At 43.3% G+C, this 19,107-nt stretch overlaps 2 pseudogenes; both read right to left on the reverse strand.

The window, feature by feature from the left end:
- Positions 1-2,180: 2,180 nt before the first annotated feature.
- Positions 2,181-4,451, reverse strand: LOC149282118 (proprotein convertase subtilisin/kexin type 4 pseudogene; annotated as a pseudogene).
- A 10,199-nt stretch (positions 4,452-14,650) lies between these two features.
- On the reverse strand, positions 14,651-16,921 carry LOC149282119 (proprotein convertase subtilisin/kexin type 4 pseudogene; annotated as a pseudogene).
- Positions 16,922-19,107: the final 2,186 nt, after the last annotated feature.

Below are 19,107 nucleotides of genomic sequence, written 5' to 3' on the forward strand. Positions count from 1 at the left end.
TCACTGCCTCCCCCTCTGCCACTTCTCACTGCCACCCCCTCTGCCACTTCTTACTGCCTCCCCCTCTGCCACTTCTCACTGCCTCCCCCTCTGCCACTTCTCACTGCCTCCCCCTCTGCCACTTCTCACTGCCTTCCCGCGCTCTGTCACTTCTCACTGCCCCCCCCCTCCCTATCTACCCCCTCTCCCTACTTCTCGTTATAATTGCTTACCTTGTTGCCGGCGTCCGTCTTCCCACTTTGCCGTGATGCGCGCTTCACAGCTGAGCGCCGAAATATGACGTCATATTCCGGCGCTCACCAGGAAACGCCGGCGCCGCGACGGAGATCGACGCCTCGCGTAGAAGAGTGAGGTGTGCCGAGCGGTTGCTGAAAACTTCATGAACGATCGCTCGGCGCCCCTGTTTCTCTTCCGCATTAAATAAAGTTGTTAAAGAAAGACGATGTTTCTATTCCTGACTCCAGGGCAGGCGCCCCTGCTGCCACAGCGCACAGGTAGCACACCCCTAAGACCTGCCCTGCAAACACTGTTACTTGTTGATTAATATTGTTGTTTTAAATTATTTTATGTAAGACAATGACTGCCACACACAACAGGGAAAGATATACATCCGAGACATTTCTGTATATTAAGTGCAAAGTAAATGGTATGCCTTAGCAAGAGCAGAAAGGACAAAATGTGGACTACTAGTTATTCAATAGTCCCATATAATTCACTGTCCCTTTCCTTCTATTTGGGGATCTTCCTCCAATCAAACTTTAAATAAAAAAGACCTCCGAATTTCAGCCGAAACGAACCGCCAGAAAACAAAATTTCTCAAAATGTTTTTAGTGTTGCGGAAAACCTTGATGTAAAGGCATTGCAACGTCAGCTGAGCGAAGAAAGCGGTTGCTTTCTGAGCTTGTTGAACCCCATGATGGGCCAGGCACGTCAATTGTCGCTGTCATCTGTGTGATTTCTCATCAAGGCATTAATCATAACTCTAAGAGCAAATCTGAGGTCGCCCAATAATTTTTCATCCTCCAAGCATTCTGTAAATTAAATTAAATTAAATTTATTTTTATATCTTTACATTTTCAAAGGAATCCTACATATTTTGTTTGTACAACAAACTAGGCAACAATGTGCAATGTCAGTCAGCAGTTGCTAAGGCCAGTAAGGTATTGTCATGTATAAAAAGGAGCATCAATTCGCGGGATAAAAATATAATTGTGCCTCTTTATAAATCAATGGTAAGACCACACCTTGAAAATGCTGTGCAATTTTGGCTACAAAATTAATTACATGGAATGGAACTCTTTAGTTATTTAGAAAGGTTAAAAAAAGTAAATATTTTTAGTTTAGAAGAATGGAGCCTTGGAGGGGATATGATAACATAAATATATTCAGGGCCAAAACAAACCATTGTCTGGAAATCTATTCAAAAACAGGACTATGCATAGGACACGGGGTCACGCGTTTAGACTGGAAGAAAGGAGATTTAGTCTAAGGCAGAGGAAAGGTTTTTTACAGTAAGGACAATAAGGATGTGGAATTCTCTGCCTGCAGAGGTAGTTTAAACAGCAACTGGATGAATACATGCAAAAATATAATATTCAGGGATATCATTTTTAAATTATGGGGAAATAGCTTCTTGATCCAAGGAAAGATCTGACTGCTATTCTGGGATCAAGAAGGATTCCCCCCCCCCTAGTTTTTGCAAAATTAGAAAGGGCTACAAACTGGATTTTTAGTCCCTTCTTTTGGATTAACAGCAATTAACAGATGTGGGAAAGGCTAAACTTGATGGACGCATGTCTTTTTTCAGACTATGTAACTATGCAATACAAATGTGTGAAATAAACTAACAAGACAAACGTGTCTCTAAGCATTGCAGCCGTCCAAAGCTTCCCTGTTATATTTGTCTGTTTTCACAAATACTACCTTTTCCCAGAAATTATCTTCAGTTACACAACTAATAAGTCAGTGATGCAGTGAATTGTTTTGGAACGCATGATTTTTATTATTAATCCACGTATGATAAATCAGATCGGATATGTCAAATCAGAGATGGCGTCACGCTATTCCCTCCCCAAGAGTGTGGCCATATCAACTATCAAGTAAGTCACATCAAAATGACCTTTTTCATTGTCAAGTCTCTGTATCATTGCCAGGCTGGGTCTTTGCTCTTCCTTGTGGTTTTAGTCCTCATCGCTATATGAAGGTTGGAGAAGCTGAGATTCTGCTCCCTGTTCAGCTTCCACCTCATCATTAGGAGCACAGAGCTTACCCTTCTCTACGTCAAAAGACTGAGCTTTGTTTACAGTTCTTCTCCGGAGAAGCCAGCAAATGAAAAACAGCTTCGCTATCGAGACTACAGTAGCCCCGCTTATAACTACAGCCATGGCTATAGTTTCAGGTGCCAGGGTGGTGCTAAGGTCTGTACTTGGAGATTGAGCCTGTGAGCAGGAATGGCTTTTGGCGTTGTAGGTGGATAAAGGTGAGCAGGAAGTGCAATTATTGTCCGACTTCCCGTTACAGGTGTTACAGGATGGATGGCAAGCAGCACAAATACGGGTAAAGCCATCAGATCCTTCTGTCTCCACCGTCTGCGTAGTCTTGAAGTGCTTGGGAGGGCAATAAGACAGGCAGAGCTTTCCAAAGATGTAATACGGTGACTCACATTTTGTACATAACCCATTGCTGTCAAAGGTCAAACAGTCTCTCCTTACAGACCTCTGGATTCTTCTGGCCATCATGTCTTCTTCTGTACCATACAGAATCAGCCTGAAATTATTAAGAAATCCATGGTTCCTATAGCCTCCCTTGTTTAAAAGTTCCAAGGTCCAAATGCCCTGTGGATTTTCATCCCAAGTGTGTGTCGTCATGAAAGACCAGTCTTTGTACCCATCGGTGCTGGTATCATATGCTCTCAAAGCCATCAACACAGAACGGGTGCCCATAGGGCTGGTGAGAGAGATTTCCAGGTCACCTCTGCGACTATAACTTAGGGAGATTTGGGCTTGGACATGTTCCAGGGACACTATGTGGTTGCGGGAACCATGACAGGCAGTCACATTCACGGTCACCAGTAGGTTAGAATCCAGTTTTTGTGGGGTGTTTACAACCTCAATCAGGCACTTTCTTTGAGGCCGAGTTGTCTCCCACATTTTAGCCAGCTCTACTACTTGTCCAGCATTCAGGAGCCCATAGCCATAATGGTGGCTGACTTTTCGTCCAACTCCATTTGATACCCAGTCTTCAGCAGTCAGGTGGGTGGGATTGGATGATCTTACTACAATATGCTGTAAATCCCTCCATGTTAGAGCTGGGTTTGCCTCCAATGCGAGAGCTAGAATTCCAGTAGCAAGCGGTGCAGAAGCTGAAGTGCCAGTATACTGATCTGTGCACTTGTGACGAATATCAGTGCTGACGATCTTCCCTTCGTTGTTGATGCCGCTGCTGTATGTAGTGGTGAGTAAGGCTGAGCATGCCTCACTGTACCACGGGACCTTTCCATATTCTGTGGTACTACCCACAGAAATGGTGTAGATGCTGTTAGAGTACCCATCAGCATTGCAGTTGTCATAATGCAATCCACCATTTCCAGATGCCCAAACAAAGACAGATCCAAGGCCACCTCGACCATTCGCTATTCCTTTAACGAAAGCCTCAGAAGCAAGCACTCCTGGTCCGTCTACAATCTCACCATCATCGTCAGGGCCCCAGCTGGCACTATAAATGTCAATATGCTGTGGGTTTAGACTCAGTGACTGAGCTTCGATAATATCTGTGATCAACCCGTCCAGCATCCGCACACCGCCTATTGCAGCATTGTAGGCGATTCCGGCGCCACAAATACCATTATTGGCAACTGCAGCCACCTCACCTGCACAGCGGGTCCCGTGGTGGTTCTCATTTGATGGGTCATATCGGGGCTGAGGGTCAGGATCATTACTGTTAAAGTCATAACTTGCCATTGGATCATAGTTCTGTGCCAGATCAGGGTGGTCCTTTTCAAGTCCATCATCCACAATGGTCACAACCACACCCCTTCCAGTGTACCCATGGCTCCAAGCAGTCAGAACGCCTAAGTCAGGATTGCCATTTTTATTCAGGTACCACTGCTTGCGGAACAGGGGGTCTGTTGGCTCCGGATAAGTTTGTCTTTTCTTCCTTCTCTTCAAGGTCTGCTGCTCAAACCAACTAATTTTGGGTTCTTTCTTCAGCTGAACATGCCTACCCCAGTGAGGGCTGAAAGATTTCTTTTGTATGCTCCGATGGACTAGATGGTAGAAATCACTGCCAAGCACCACTTGTCCAAGATTGATGAAACCAAATTTCCGTGCTATGCGTTCTGCCTCTGCAGAGCCATCAGGTATGCGCACTGCCCAGCTATTTGTATACAGTTCAAGAGCAAAGAGCGCATGGATCCCGACAGCTACAATCAAAACCAAAGCGATTCTCCACATTTTGCAACGTGAGTTTAAACAAGACTCTGTGTTTTTCACCACCAGTGTTTATATAGCCACTGCTCACCAGTAGTGTCTCAATAAGAGTGTTTGGCAGCAGCAGTGACACAGTAACAGAATGTGGCAGCAGCAGTGTCACAATAACAGGGTGTGGCACATGGACAGCTTACATCACAATAGCAGGGGGCGGGGCATGAAACTCTCAGTGACCAGCCAGCCAAAAAAGTAATGCTTACAATGATAGTGTCAATGTGTTTATACATATATATATATATATATATATATATATATACACACACACACATACATGTATATACTACTGTTCAAAGGTTTGCAATAACTGGGCTGTTTTTATGAAAAATTAAAACTTCTAGCTGTAACATACTTGAAAAAGGGTTTTTTAAAGATCAACTGTCATTAGAATGTACATTAACTGGACATTTTTCCAGCATTACAAAATATTTATATTGTTATGTACAACAAAAGTAAACATGTTAAATAAATACATTCCTATTTTAAAATAATGTGCAGTACTGTACCGTTTCTATAGTTTCTTGGTGAGGCTGCTTAATTTGTGAGGCTGTCTCATCTGTCTCCACACTCAGCTGTCTGTTCAGCACTGGAGGGGTTAATGTTCGCTTGCAGCCTTCCCCAGTGCCCAATACCGACCGCCATGCGCCGGTAGCTCTGTAAACCAGGGGCATTGCTAGATCTCCAAAAGATCCAGGGCTACAGCGCATAGCAGATTAAATAGCAGAGGAGTCCACTTTTGCAGCCGTTACTGTGCACACAGCACACACACACATATATATATACATATATATATATATATACATATATACACACACACACACATATATATATATATATATATATATATATATATACACATTTTTCCTATTACCCAGATTATACACAGACACAGGACTCACCCAGCACCCAGATTGCACCCACAGTGGTCTCCTCTCTGAGTTTCAGGTCTCCCGTCAGTCTCGCTCAGGCACATCAGTTATTCATAAATATAAAAAGAGAAAAGATGCTCAAAACTAAACCAAATAACTGCAGGATTCTCAGGGGTAATCAAACCCTAATGAAAACCGATCTCAGACAAGTATCTGATATCCTGCCAATAAAACATAACTTTTATTTGTAATGGTAGCCTGTAAGAGCAATACAATGTATCTAAAAAGTGTCCGTCTCTGCTCTACATAGAGGTTTCTAATGACAGACACTATGTATGACTATTCACCCTGCTGCTCCTCCCTACACCCTAAACTGCCTCTATCTAACAAAGCTTCTCTCCCATAGTGACATACTTCCTAGCAGAAGATGTAAAGGGTGCCCAAACCTGTCAGTCTGTCTCGCTTAAAAACATCCTAGGATTGCCTTAACCAGAGAAAAAAGAAAAAGAAACTAACCCTGACGTTCAAAACATTTAAAAACGCGAGTTTTCAAATGGACCGCATCCTCACATCCCCACACGTTCATTGGCTCACATCAACACAGCAACTTAAATCAGCCGAAAGGAGATTTCTCTCCTCTTTGGTACATAACGTCACACATCCAGGGTTTGCAGCTGTTTTTTTTTTAAATATATCATTGTTTTTCTTTCAAATCAATTGTTTATTTTACAATTCTCTTAATGATCTTACAATAGCTTATCGCATACATACACTGTTACTCGTTGATTAAACCCTTCGTGACAAAGGCTGATTTTACTTTTTGTCAGTGGCGTCGCTACAGGGGGGCAAGGGGGGGCAATTGCCCCCCCTAGGTTAATCCTTGCCCCCCCTGTTGCCCCCTGCCGAAATTGGAATAAAGTCGCAATGCGACTTTAAATCCCGTCTTTTTTTTTTTTTTTTTTAATGTGGAGGAGAGAGAGGGTGCGGCCCGCGTAAGATCGGCAGCCAGGGCAACCGATCTTACTTGGGCCGCACCTCGAGCCCTGCTACTTACCTGTGGGAGGGTCTTCTGTACTGCATAGAGGAAGCGGAAGCTAGCAGAGAACGCAGAGGGAGGCCGCGCCCCCTGCTGAAGTCTGTCAGCGGCATCGAGGAGCTGCAGTGCAGGTAAGGGGGTGGGGAGGGTGTTTGAATGGGTATGGGTGATTGAGGGAATGAATCTGTGAATGAATGAGTATATGAATGAATGTGTGTGTGTGTGTGATAGCATGGATGTGTAAGTGCTGGAACCTTGGCATGATGGAACTGTGATTGCTGTTAGCAATCACACTCCTATCATGCCAAGTCAGCCAGTACATGCTGAAACCTAGCTAGCTGCCCCCCTTGTGTATTGATGCTGCCAGCAGTATGGGGTCTGCACATCACTTACAGCCACCCTGTACCAGCATGTACTGGCTGACTTGGCATGATAGGAGTGTGATTGCTAACAGCAATCACAGTCCCATCATGCCTAGGTTCCAGCATTTACTGGTTGGATGTGTAAGTGCTGGAACCTAGGCATGATAAGACTTTGATTGCTGTTAGCAATCACACTCCTATCATGCCAAGTCAGCCAGTACATGCTGAAACCTAGCTAGCTGTCCCCTTGTGTATTGATGCTGCCAGCAGTATGGGGTCTGCACATCACTTACAGCCACCCTGTACCAGCATGTAGTGGCTGACTTGGCATGATAGGAGTGTGATTGCTAACAGCTAACAGTTCCTTGTGTATTGATGCTGCCAGCAGTATGGGGTCTACACTAGGGCTGCAACTAACGATTATTTTCATAATCGATTAGTTGGCCGATTATTTTTTCGATTAATCGATTAATCGGATAAAAAAAATGAATGTAAATTTTTCATTTATTTAAAATAATTTAATAAACAAATTGTTAAATACAAACAGCAGAATAAAAAAAAACTTTGATAAAATAAATTTCTTGTCTTTATTTCCCAACCAGCCCCCCCCAATTTATGCACATTTGAGCCCAGGCTTGCCACGCTGCCTCCCACACATACCACTCCACGCTGCCTCCCACATATGCCACTCCACGCTGCCTCCCACATATGCCACTCCACGCTGCCTCCCACATATGCCACTCCACGCTGCCTCCCACATATGCCACTCCACCCCCACATATGCCACTCCACGCTGCCTCCCACATATGCCACTCCACGCTGCCTCCCACATATGCCACTCCACCCCCACATATGCCACTGTGCCTGATACGCCTTATACCCCCTGATACACCACTCCATCCTCCCCAGACATGCCACGCTGCCCTCCCCACATATGCCACTCCAGTCTACCCCCAGACATGCCACTGTGGCCCCAGATATGCCTTATACACCCTGATACACCACTCCGTCCTCCCCAGACATGCCACACTGCCCTCCCCACATATGCCTTATATAATGTATATGCCTTATACCCCCAGATATGTCACTCCGTCCTCCCCTGATATGCCTTATACCCCCCAGATATCTCATAGTCCCCTCAGAGTCACAGACCCGTTCACATCACACTGACACCATACTTTTATAAATAAGTACTGGGTTAATCTTCACTGCCCCCAGGATTTAGATTCCCCTTAGTCTGCCCCCCTTTACCTCTAACTGCACCTTAAGTTAACTTTATTAAATTAACCCTCAGTCCTCATCATTAAATTAACCCTAAACACCCCATTAACCATAACTACCCCTAAATTAACTCTAAATACCCCATCAAAACAACTGCCCCTAAATTAACCCTAAACACCCCATTAACCACAGCATCCCCTAAATTAACCCTAAAGACCCTGTCAACCACAACAGCCCCTAAATTAACCCTAAACATACCATTAACCACAACTGCCTCAAATTAACCCCAAACACCCCATTAACCACAGCTGCTCCTAAATTAACCCCAAACACCCCATTAACCACAGCTGCTCCTAAATTAACCCTAAACACCCCATTAACCATAGCTGCCCCTAAACACCCCATTAACCATAGCTGCCCCTAAATTAACCCTAAACACCCCATTAACCATAACTGCCCCTAAATTAACCCCCACCTCCCCTAACTTTCAGTAGCCCAAATATTAATTTTATACTCACAGTTAGATGAGTGTCACAGCCATGTGGTTCTGGCCTTCTGGGAGAAGGAAGGGGGCGGGGCCAGTTGTCACAGTGATTACAGGGAGGGACTTGTAAGTAGTTGCTGCTGCTGTGAGTCAGACTAAACGGATTATATAATGAGGGGTATTTTTCAGAGCGTTTGCTCTGAAAAAACCCTCATTTTATAATCGATAATAATCGATTCAACTAATCGATAATGAAATTCGTTGGCAACGAATTTCATTATCGATTATTATCGATTTTATCGATTAGTTGTTGCAACCCTAGTCTACACATCACTTACAGCCACCCTGTACCATCATGTACTGGCTGACCTGGCATGATAGGAGTGTGATTGCTAACAGCAATCACAGCAAGCACAGTCCCATCTTGCCTAGGTACCAGCATTTACTGGTTGCCTTGGTATGATAGGAGTGTGATTGCTGTGTGGGCAGTGTGGACGCAACTTGTGATCTATGCCTGTAATTTAGGGGGTTTTAAATATACCTTTTAATGACGTGTTTTTATGTGAATTCCAGTTGATCTATGCCTGCAAAGCTGGGTTTTTGCGTTATTCTGTAGAGCCATATCTATATATTTCCATACATTATTTATGTATACCTGCAAATACAGTGTTTGTATGTCTTATTCAGTTGATTAATACCTGCAATGCTGTTTCCATGTATTTATTTGATCTATACCTGCAAATACAGGATTTGTATGTCTGATTCTGTTTATTTGATATATACCTTCAGTGCTGAGATCACAAGTGAATATCAGTTGATCTATACATGTAAAGCTTGGTTTGTGTGTTAATGTGTTGATCTATACCTGCTATCGGCAACTGGGGCTAATATTAATATATATATGGGCAGCAGAGGCATCAATACACAAGGGGCAAAAACACTAAGGGGGGTATAAACGACAATGCAGTGTGAAAAATCCATCCTGATGTAGACGTCTGTGACGTAGATTGTGTCCTGCTGTTTGTGTGTTTTTGGTTATCAGTGTAGCAGAGCCTGTCCTCGGGTGTGTGTGTATAGGTGTTGGTGTGGCAGAGCCTGTCCTGGTGTGTGTGTTCAGTTGTCAGTGTGGCAGAGCCTGTCCTAGGGTGTGTGTTTGGGTGTCAGTGTGTCAGAGCCTGTCCTTGTGTGTGTGTGTTTGGATGTGGGTGTGGCAGAGCCTGTCCTGATGTGTTTGGTTGTCGGTGTGGCAGAGCCTGTCCTGGTGTGTGTGTATGGGTGTCGGTGTGACAGAGCCTGTGTTGGTGTGTGTGTCTGGGTGTTGGTGTGACAGAGCCTGTGTTGGTGTGTGTGTGTTTGGTCATCTGTTTCCTGGCACTTAACTTACAGTAGGAATTATTTAATTTATATTTATCCAGAGATAAAATGCCCTCCTGAAGTTGTAGTGACTTCAGGGGACAAAACGTTCAAGGCCCTGAAATCATTTAGTGGAAAAGTTATTTATTGTGTTATAATATTTATTTCAAGGTCGCACTCAATTGTGGCTTCAGGCTTCCCATGTTGAAGTATTATTTTAGCCCAATAACAAAAGTATAATTCCATAGCACATTACTTTTGGAAATTATGAATGCCCCCCCAGTTTGACTGTGGTATCTTGTGTGCCCCCCCCTATATATTGTTTCTAGAGTCGCCACTGCTTTTTGTACCCTTCGTGACAATGGCCGTTTTAACATTTCTGCACTGCTCGTGTTTAGTTGTAAACACACTGTGATTAGAAAGCTGGGCTCCATTGACTTGCATGGTTGAATGCAGTACCTGTAATCAACCTGCAACTGGAGCCAGAGTTCTCTAGAGGGTCAGGAGACCGTCTAGCGAACCTTTTCATCTTTATTATTTTTTTTCCCGGGCCGCCGCCATCTTGCTGATGGCGAAGATCACCGGCAGCTGCGGCTTTGACCGCTCTCCGGAGCGGTCACACTCCATCAAGAGGTAAGCGTTTGGTGTCGCTGAATGCCTCCTGATCCAGGCATTCCAGCGACACCATTTAAGTTTAGGAGGTGATCGTTGATCGCCTCCTAAACGCTTTTAAAACGGGCGTCCGCCGCCATACATTGTATGGCGGATGTTGACGCCCCGGGGAGGGGCCAGACATGGCCCCTGATTCCGATCATGGCGTTGCTGAATGCCTCGAGGTCGAGGCATTACAGCAACGCCGTTTGGGTAAAAAAATCGATCACGGATCGATTTTTTTTACCCGTTTTAACAAATGACGGTCCTGGCACGTCATTTGTCGTTAACGACATGTTTTTCCGTGACGTGCCCGGACCGTCAATTGTCATCAAGGGGTTAATGTTGTTGTTTTAAATTATTTTACGTAAAACAATGACTGCCACACACAGGGAAAGATATACAACCAAGACATTTCTGTATATTAAGTGCAAACTAAATGGTATGCTTTAGCAAGAGCAGAAAGGACCAAATGTGGACTACTAGTTATTCAATAGTCCCATATAATTCACTGTCCCTTTCCTTCCATTTGGGGATCTTCCTCAAATCAAACACTGGAACAGATGCCAAGGCCGATCCTGTGTGGTTGTAGCACATCATCCTGCTTTGAACGCCCCTGAAATGTCTCCCCAAATAAAAAAGGCTCCTGAATTTCAGCCGAAACGAACAGCCAAAAAACATAATTTCTCAATGTTTTTAGTGTTGCGGAAAACCTTGATGTAAAGGCATTGAAACGTCAGCTGAGCGAAGAAAGTGACTTCTTTCTGAGCTCGTTGAACCCCATGATGGGCCAGGCACGTCAATTGTCGCTGTCATCTGTGTGATTTCTCATCAATGCGTTAATCATAACTCTAAGAGCAAATCTGAGGTCGCCCAAAACTTTTTCATCCCCCACACATTCTGTGAATTAAACTTTTATTTTTATATCTTTACATTTTCAAAGGAATCCTACATACTTTGTACAACAAACTAGGCAACAATGTGCAATGTCAGTCAGCAGTTGCTAAGGCCAGTAAGGTATTGTCGTGTATAAAAAGGGCATCAATTTGCGGGAAAAATGGCGCCTCAGAGGGGATACAATAGCATTATATAAATATATTCGGGGCCAAAACAAACCATTGTCTGGAAACCTATTCATAAACAGAACTATGCACAGGACACGGGGTCACGCGTTTAGACTGGAAGAAGGGAGATTTAGTCTAAGGCAGAGGAAAGGTTTTTTTACAGTAAGGACAATAGGGATGTGGAATTCTCTGCCTGCAGAGCAGTGGCGTCTCCAGCTTTCATATTTAGGGGGGGCACATGGGGGGCCAGGGACCAAAGTAGGGGGGCCAATTATAAAACGGTACATATACACTATATATATATATATACACACACACGTTAGACGTGCATTTTTAACTACATAATATGCACTTTTCTCTTTGAAGTAAAGACTGTGATTAAAATATGATTTCAAAATAACAGCTAAAGTGACAGTTATTTTTCATTCTTTAATATTAACCCCTGCTGCGGATATATATTAATATTAGCCCCTGCTGCGGATACATACTTATATTATACCCTGCTGCCGATATACATAGAAATTATACCCTGCTGCCAACATATATTAATATTAGCCCCTACTGCCGATATATATTATTAGTCCCTGCAGCCAATATATATAAATATTAGCCCCTGCAGCCAATATTTATTGATAATAGGCCCTGCAGCCATTATATATTAATATTAGCCCCTGCTGCCGATATATATAAATATTAGTCCCAGCTTCCGATATATATTAATATTAGCCCCTGCAGCCAATATATATTAATATTAGACCCTGCTGCCAATATATTTGCCACACTGACTGCAGATCAGGGGAAGACAGTGAGAGTCAGTGCAGTGTTCCATCCTTCTGACTGCACCGTGACATTTAGAGGTCCTCTCCCCTGTAATCATCCCCAGAGTCCCTTTGTCCCTTCATTCACTAAACCATACCGCTCTTTTACTTACACCCTGTAGTTCAGGTATAGATCAAATAAACAACACATGGAAACAGCACATGCAACTGAATGAGATAAAAAAAAAAACTGTATTTGCAGGTATACATAAATAATGTATGGAAACATAGCAGATACAGATCAACAGAATTTGACACACTATTTGGCATCCAAACAACTATAAATCATTCTTTTTTTATCACATTATTAAAATCCCAGAAATCAAAAAAGTTAAAAGGCCCAAATAAATTAAGGAGATTAGACATAATGGAAACTTCAACAAAATGCATCACAACCATCTTAGTGCTGCGTCACCAAATGAACACCTCATCACAGATAACACAATGCATACAGCTGCATATAACTAAGCTGAGTACCACTTGGTGTGTGAAGGCCTGTGAAACCAAAGGGGAATAGCGTCCTGTATACTGTAATCAAGAATTGAGTTTCACAAACTCTGAACCAACATCTAACTTTTAATAATATATTCAGATTGAAATAACACAAAACCTTTACTTTTCCTCTGATTTCTAGGCCTAGAAAGTTTTGTCCTCTGAAGTGACCACAAAATCTGGATAAATAAAAATTATAAAGTTCTATTTAACCCTCTACAGCAAGTAAAGTGCCAGGAAACAGATGACCAAACTCATATCAGGACAGGCTCTTCCACACTGACACCCAAACACATACACCAGGACAGGCTCTGCAGCCACATGGACCCCCACATCAGGATGGGATAACCATATAAAATGCTTTCCACATTGCTTTGCTGTTTGTGTGTATTGACCCTTGTGTATTTGTGCCCCCCAGCCACCCCCCTTTGTGCATTTTTGCAATACACCCTTGTGTATTGATTTATTTGATGCCCCCAGCCAGCCCCCCTCCCTTGTGTATTGATTTATTTGATGCCCCCAGCCAGCCCCCTCCCTTGTGTATTGATTTATTTGATGCCCCCAGCCAGCCCCCCTCCCTTGTGTATTGATGCACCAACCCCTTGTACTGGTTAATATAATGGCCCCCATACCCATGTGTATTATCCTTCTTACCACCCTGATGTGTAATTATGCCCCCAGCCACCATCTTTTTGTATTATTTAATTTTCCCAATGCAGCCCCCCCTTGTTAATGTCCCTCCTTCTGTCACCTCCACTATTTATTTAAAATAAAATACTTTTTTTGCTGGCCTTCATTCTTCCACTGTAACACAGCAGACTGCTCTTCTCCCTCATGCTCTTCTCCCTGTCAGGCAGTGACAAGCAACTGTTCCGTAAGAGCCCGCCCCCTTCAAAGGGGCAGGACGAAGAGCCTCAGTCAGTGATTGGCATGCCGGCAATCCATTAAGCAGCCAGCGGGGGCGGTTTTACAGCCGCTTTGAAACTGTCAGCCGCATCGGCTGCATTTGGAGCTTAGTGTTCCGGCACACCGGGTCAATGGTATAGCGTTTCAATTGGGGGGGCACACTGGGGGGCACAGCATAATGTAGGGGGGGCCATGGCCCCCTCTGGCCCCCCCCTGGCGACACCACTGCTGCAGAGGTAGTTTTATCAGAGTCTGTACAGACGTTTAAGCAACAACTGGATGAATACATGCAAAAACATAATATTCAGGGATATCATTTTTTAATTATGGGGAAATAGCTTCTTGATCCAAGGAAAGATCTGACTGCTATTCTGGGATCAAGAAGGATTCCCCCCCCCCTAGTTTTTGCAAAATTAGAAAGGGCTACAAACTGGATTTTTAGCGCCTTCTTTTGGATTAACAGCAATTAACAGATGTGGGAAAGGCTAAACTTGACGGACGCATGTCTTTTTCAGACTATGTAACTATGCAATACAAATGTGTGAAATAAACTAACAAGACAAACGTGTCTCTAAGCATTGCAGCCGTCCAAAGCTTCCCTGTTGAGCATATTTGTCTGTTTTCACAAATACTACCTTTTCCCAGAAGTTATCTTCAGTTACACAACTAAGAAGTCAGTGATGTAGTGAATTGTTTTGGAAAGAACAGATTTTATTAATCCACGTATGATAAATCAGATTAGTTATGTCAAATCAGAGATGGCTTCACACTATTCCCTCCCCAAGAGTGTGGCCATACCAACTTTCAAGTAAGTCACATCAAAAATGACCTAAAAGTTATGTTTTCATGTCAAAAACATGTAAAGTCTCTGTATCATTGCCAGGCTGGGTCTTTGCTCTTCCTTGTGGTTTTAGTCCTCATCGCTATATGAAGGTTGGAGAAGCTGAGATTCTGCTCCCTGTTCAGCTTCCACCTCATCATTAGGAGCACAGAGCTTACCCTTCTCTACGTCAAAAGACTGAGCTTTGTTTACAGTTCTTCTCCGGAGAAGCCAGCAAATGAAAAACAGCTTCGCTATCGAGACTACAGTAGCCCCGCTTATAACTACAGCCATGGCTATAGTTTCAGGTGCCAGGGTGGTGCTAAGGTCTGTACTTGGAGATTGAGCCTGTGAGCAGGAATGGCTTTTGGCGTTGTAGGTGGATAAAGGTGAGCAGGAAGTGCAATTATTGTCCGACTTCCCTTTACAGGTGTTACAGGATGGATGGCAAGCAGCACAAATACGGGTAAAGCCATCAGATCCTTCTGTCTCCACCGTCTGCGTAGTCTTGAAGTGCTTGGGAGGGCAATAAGACAGGCAGAACTTTCCAAAGATGTAATACGGTGACTCACATTTTGTACATAACCCATTGCTGTCAAAGGTCAAACAGTCTCTCCTTACAGACCTCTGGATTCTTCTGGCCATCATGTCTTCTTCTGTACCATACAGAATCAGCCTGAAATTATTAAGAAATCCATGGTTCCTATAGCCTCCCTTGTTTAAAAGTTCCAAGGTCCAAATGCCCTGTGGATTTTCATCCCAGGTGTGTGTCGTCATGAAAGACCAGTCTTTGTACCCATCGGTGCTGGTATCATATGCTCTCAAAGCCATCAACACAGAACGGGTGCCCATAGGGCTGGTGAGAGAGATTTCCAGGTCACCTCTGCGACTATAACTTAGGGAGATTTGGGCTTGGACATGTTCCAGGGACACTATGTGGTTGCGGGAACCATGACAGGCAGTGACATTCACGGTCACCAGTAGGTTAGAATCCAGTTTTTGTGGGGTGTTTACAACCTCAATCAGGCACTTTCTTTGAGGCCGAGTTGTCTCCCACATTTTAGCCAGCTCTACTACTTGTCCAGCGTTCAGGAGCCCATAGCCATAATGGTGGCTGACTTTTCGTCCAACTCCATTTGATACCCAGTCTTCAGCAGTCAGGTGGGTGGGATTGGATGATCTTACTACAATATGCTGTAAATCCCTCCATGTTAGAGCTGGGTTTGCCTCCAATGCGAGAGCTAGAATTCCAGTAGCAAGCGGTGCAGAAGCTGAAGTGCCAGTATTCTGATCTGTGCACTTGTGACGAATATCAGTGCTGACGATCTTCCCTTCGTTGTTGATGCCGCTGCTGTATGTAGTGGTGAGTAAGGCTGAGCATGCCTCACTGTACCACGGGACCTTTCCATATTCTGTGGTACTACCCACAGAAATGGTGTAGATACTGTTAGAGTACCCATCAGCATTGCAGTTGTCATAATGCAATCCACCATTTCCAGATGCCCAAACAAAGACAGATCCAAGGCCACCTCGACCATTCGCTATTCCTTTAACGAAAGCCTCAGAAGCAAGCACTCCTGGTCCGTCTACAATCTCACCATCATCGTCAGGGCCCCAGCTGGCACTATAAATGTCAATATGCTGTGGGTTTAGACTCAGTGACTGAGCTTCGATAATATCTGTGATCAACCCATCCAGCATCCGCACACCGCCTATTGCAGCATTGTAGGCGATTCCGGCGCCACAAATACCATTATTGGCAACTGCAGCCACCTCACCTGCACAGCGGGTCCCGTGGTGGTTCTCATTTGATGGGTCATATCGGGGCTGAGGGTCAGGATCATTACTGTTAAAGTCATAACTTGCCATTGGATCATAGTTCTGTGCCAGATCAGGGTGGTCCTTTTCAAGTCCATCATCCACAATGGTCACAACCACACCCCTTCCAGTGTACCCATGGCTCCAAGCAGTCAGAACGCCTAAGTCAGGATTGCCATTTTTATTCAGGTACCACTGCTTGCGGAACAGGGGGTCTGTTGGCTCCGGATAAGTTTGTCTTTTCTTCCTTCTCTTCAAGGTCTGCTGCTCAAACCAACTAATCTTGGGTTCTTTCTTCAGCTGAACATGCCTACCCCAGTGAGGGCTGAAAGATTTCTTTTGTATGCTCCGATGGACTAGATGGTAGAAATCACTACCAAGCACCACTTCTCCAAGATTGATGAAACCAAATTTCCTTGCTATGCGTTCTGCCTCTGCAGAGCCATCAGGTATGCGCACTGCCCAGCTATTTGTATACAGTTCAAGAGCAAAGAGCGCATGGATCCCGACAGCTACAATCAAAACCAAAGCGATTCTCCACATTTTGCAACGTGAGTTTAAACAAAACTCTGTGTTTTTCACCACCAGTGTTTATATAGCCACTGCTCACCAGTAGTGTCTCAATAAGAGTGTTTGGCAGCAGCAGTGACGCAGTAACAGAATGTGGCAGCAGCAGTGTCACAATAACAGGGTGTGGCACATGGACAGCTTACATCACAATAGCAGTGGGCGGGGCATGAAACTCAGTGACCAGCCAGCCAACAAAGTAATGCTTACAATGACAGGGTCAATATGTTATTCTGACTAATATATATATATATATATATATATATAGATAGATAGATATAGATATATATATATATATATATATATATACACACTACTGTTTAAAGGTTTGCAATCACTGGGCTGTTTTCATGAAAAAATGAAAACTTCTAAGTTTTTTTTTTTTATTATTTTCCAAATAACATAATTACAACATATCCATATACAAAACAGCATAACAATAGTGTCTAAACCGTAAAAAATTAGGGGGACCGAAGTAACCGGACTCCAATACCACGGATCCCTTCCTACCTTGGACAAGAACATTCACTCATTCACGCTTTCAACAATTGGAACTCAATGCTCATTGTTTACATACTAAAAATTATTATCAGTCTGCACAAGAGAAATACCCCAACCAGGCATCCCAGCTTCTATGTAACTTATAAATCTCCCGGGGTGTTTGATAGTAGCCCCGCTCCATTTGACATTGGAAATGTATCTGGTTTAAGATCTTCCCGATAGGTATTACCTCTTGCTGTCTCCAATTCCTGGCAATTACTATTTCCATGGCTAAAAAATATTGTATGACCAAGGCCCTCCTGTTGGGGGGTATAGTGGCCATATTAAGATGCAGCAGTGCCAATTCCGGTGTAGGTACCAAGAAAATATTTGTAAGATTGGAAATATTATTAAATAATTCAGTCCAAGTCTGTCTAATCTTGGAGCAGCTCCGCCATATGTGACTAAAAGTGCCTTGTTTCAGCCTACATCTCCAACAGTCAGTTTATTTGAAATAATCTAATCCACATTACAGGGAGTTTTATTGGTATCATCCTTATAAATAGAGCCATTTAGTGATTATATAGGCTCTTACTATGTTCATTCTGCCTATCCATGAAACGAATAAGCCTTTCCATTCTCCAGTTTGTCTGCACAAGTCTTCCCGCAGTCCTGAATAGTTAATTTCTATTATCTGAGAAATCTTAATAGCAATCCCTAAAGAATCTATTTTACCAGCCTCCCAAATGAAATCATAACTCACTTCCAGATTATGTTTCACTGGTTCTGGGATAGATACTAGTGTAGCTTGAGTCTTATTTATGTTTAATTTATAATTTGAAAATTTACTATAGTTTGAAATTTCCTCCATCACTGAGGCCAATGAATTTTCTAGACCGTAAAGAGATAACAGAACATCGTCAGCGTATAAAATGATTTTGAATTCTTAATCTCCTAATTCCCTTAATGTCGGTGTTATTCCTTATTCTAAATGCTAACGGATCCAAGGTTAAGACATATAGAAGAGGAGCCAAAGGGCACCCCTGTCTAGTACCATTGGTTATCCCAAACCGGTTGGTGCCTTAATTGCTCTGAGTATTTAGATCTCATTAAAGGGGGTATCAAGCAGGGTAGCTATGTCTTTTGAAACCTTGGAGAGTTTAGATTCTGCTAAGTATTTTATAATCTGATCTCTTTCTTGAAATTGCCCTGGTATGTTATACAGCTTAGAGTAGAAGTCTTCAAACGGCTTGCCTATCTCTGTTGGGCTATAACAATGATTTGCTCCATCTGTAATTTTATATATTCTTGATTTTAAATTACGCTTTTTTAGTTGGTTGGTAAGCATTTTATCCGCTCTATTGCCCACATAGTAACCTTTTTGCTTTAACTTCATTAAATTTATATTTGCCTCGATGACAGATTGCTCCTCAATCTCTTTCTTGGAAGAATTGAGTTGTGAGCTGGGATAATTCCTCAACATTTTCTTGACTTATCAAAAGTGTTTCCCAGAGTTTCCATGCCCGTACGCCTGTGTTATACTTTCTAGTAATTCCGAGACAAACTGGATCATGGTCAGACCGAGCCGTATTTCCTATCATGAACTTTTTACAATCTTTAAGGGATTCAGCTCTTGTCAGGATCATATCTATCCTAGAAAAGGAGTGGTGTCTATGTGAGAA

The sequence above is a fragment of the Sceloporus occidentalis genome, unplaced genomic scaffold (assembly GCF_023333645.1).
Source record: "Sceloporus occidentalis isolate IW3139 unplaced genomic scaffold, rSceOcc1.0.p SCAF_122, whole genome shotgun sequence".
NCBI classification, from domain to species: Eukaryota; Metazoa; Chordata; class Lepidosauria; order Squamata; family Phrynosomatidae; genus Sceloporus; species Sceloporus occidentalis.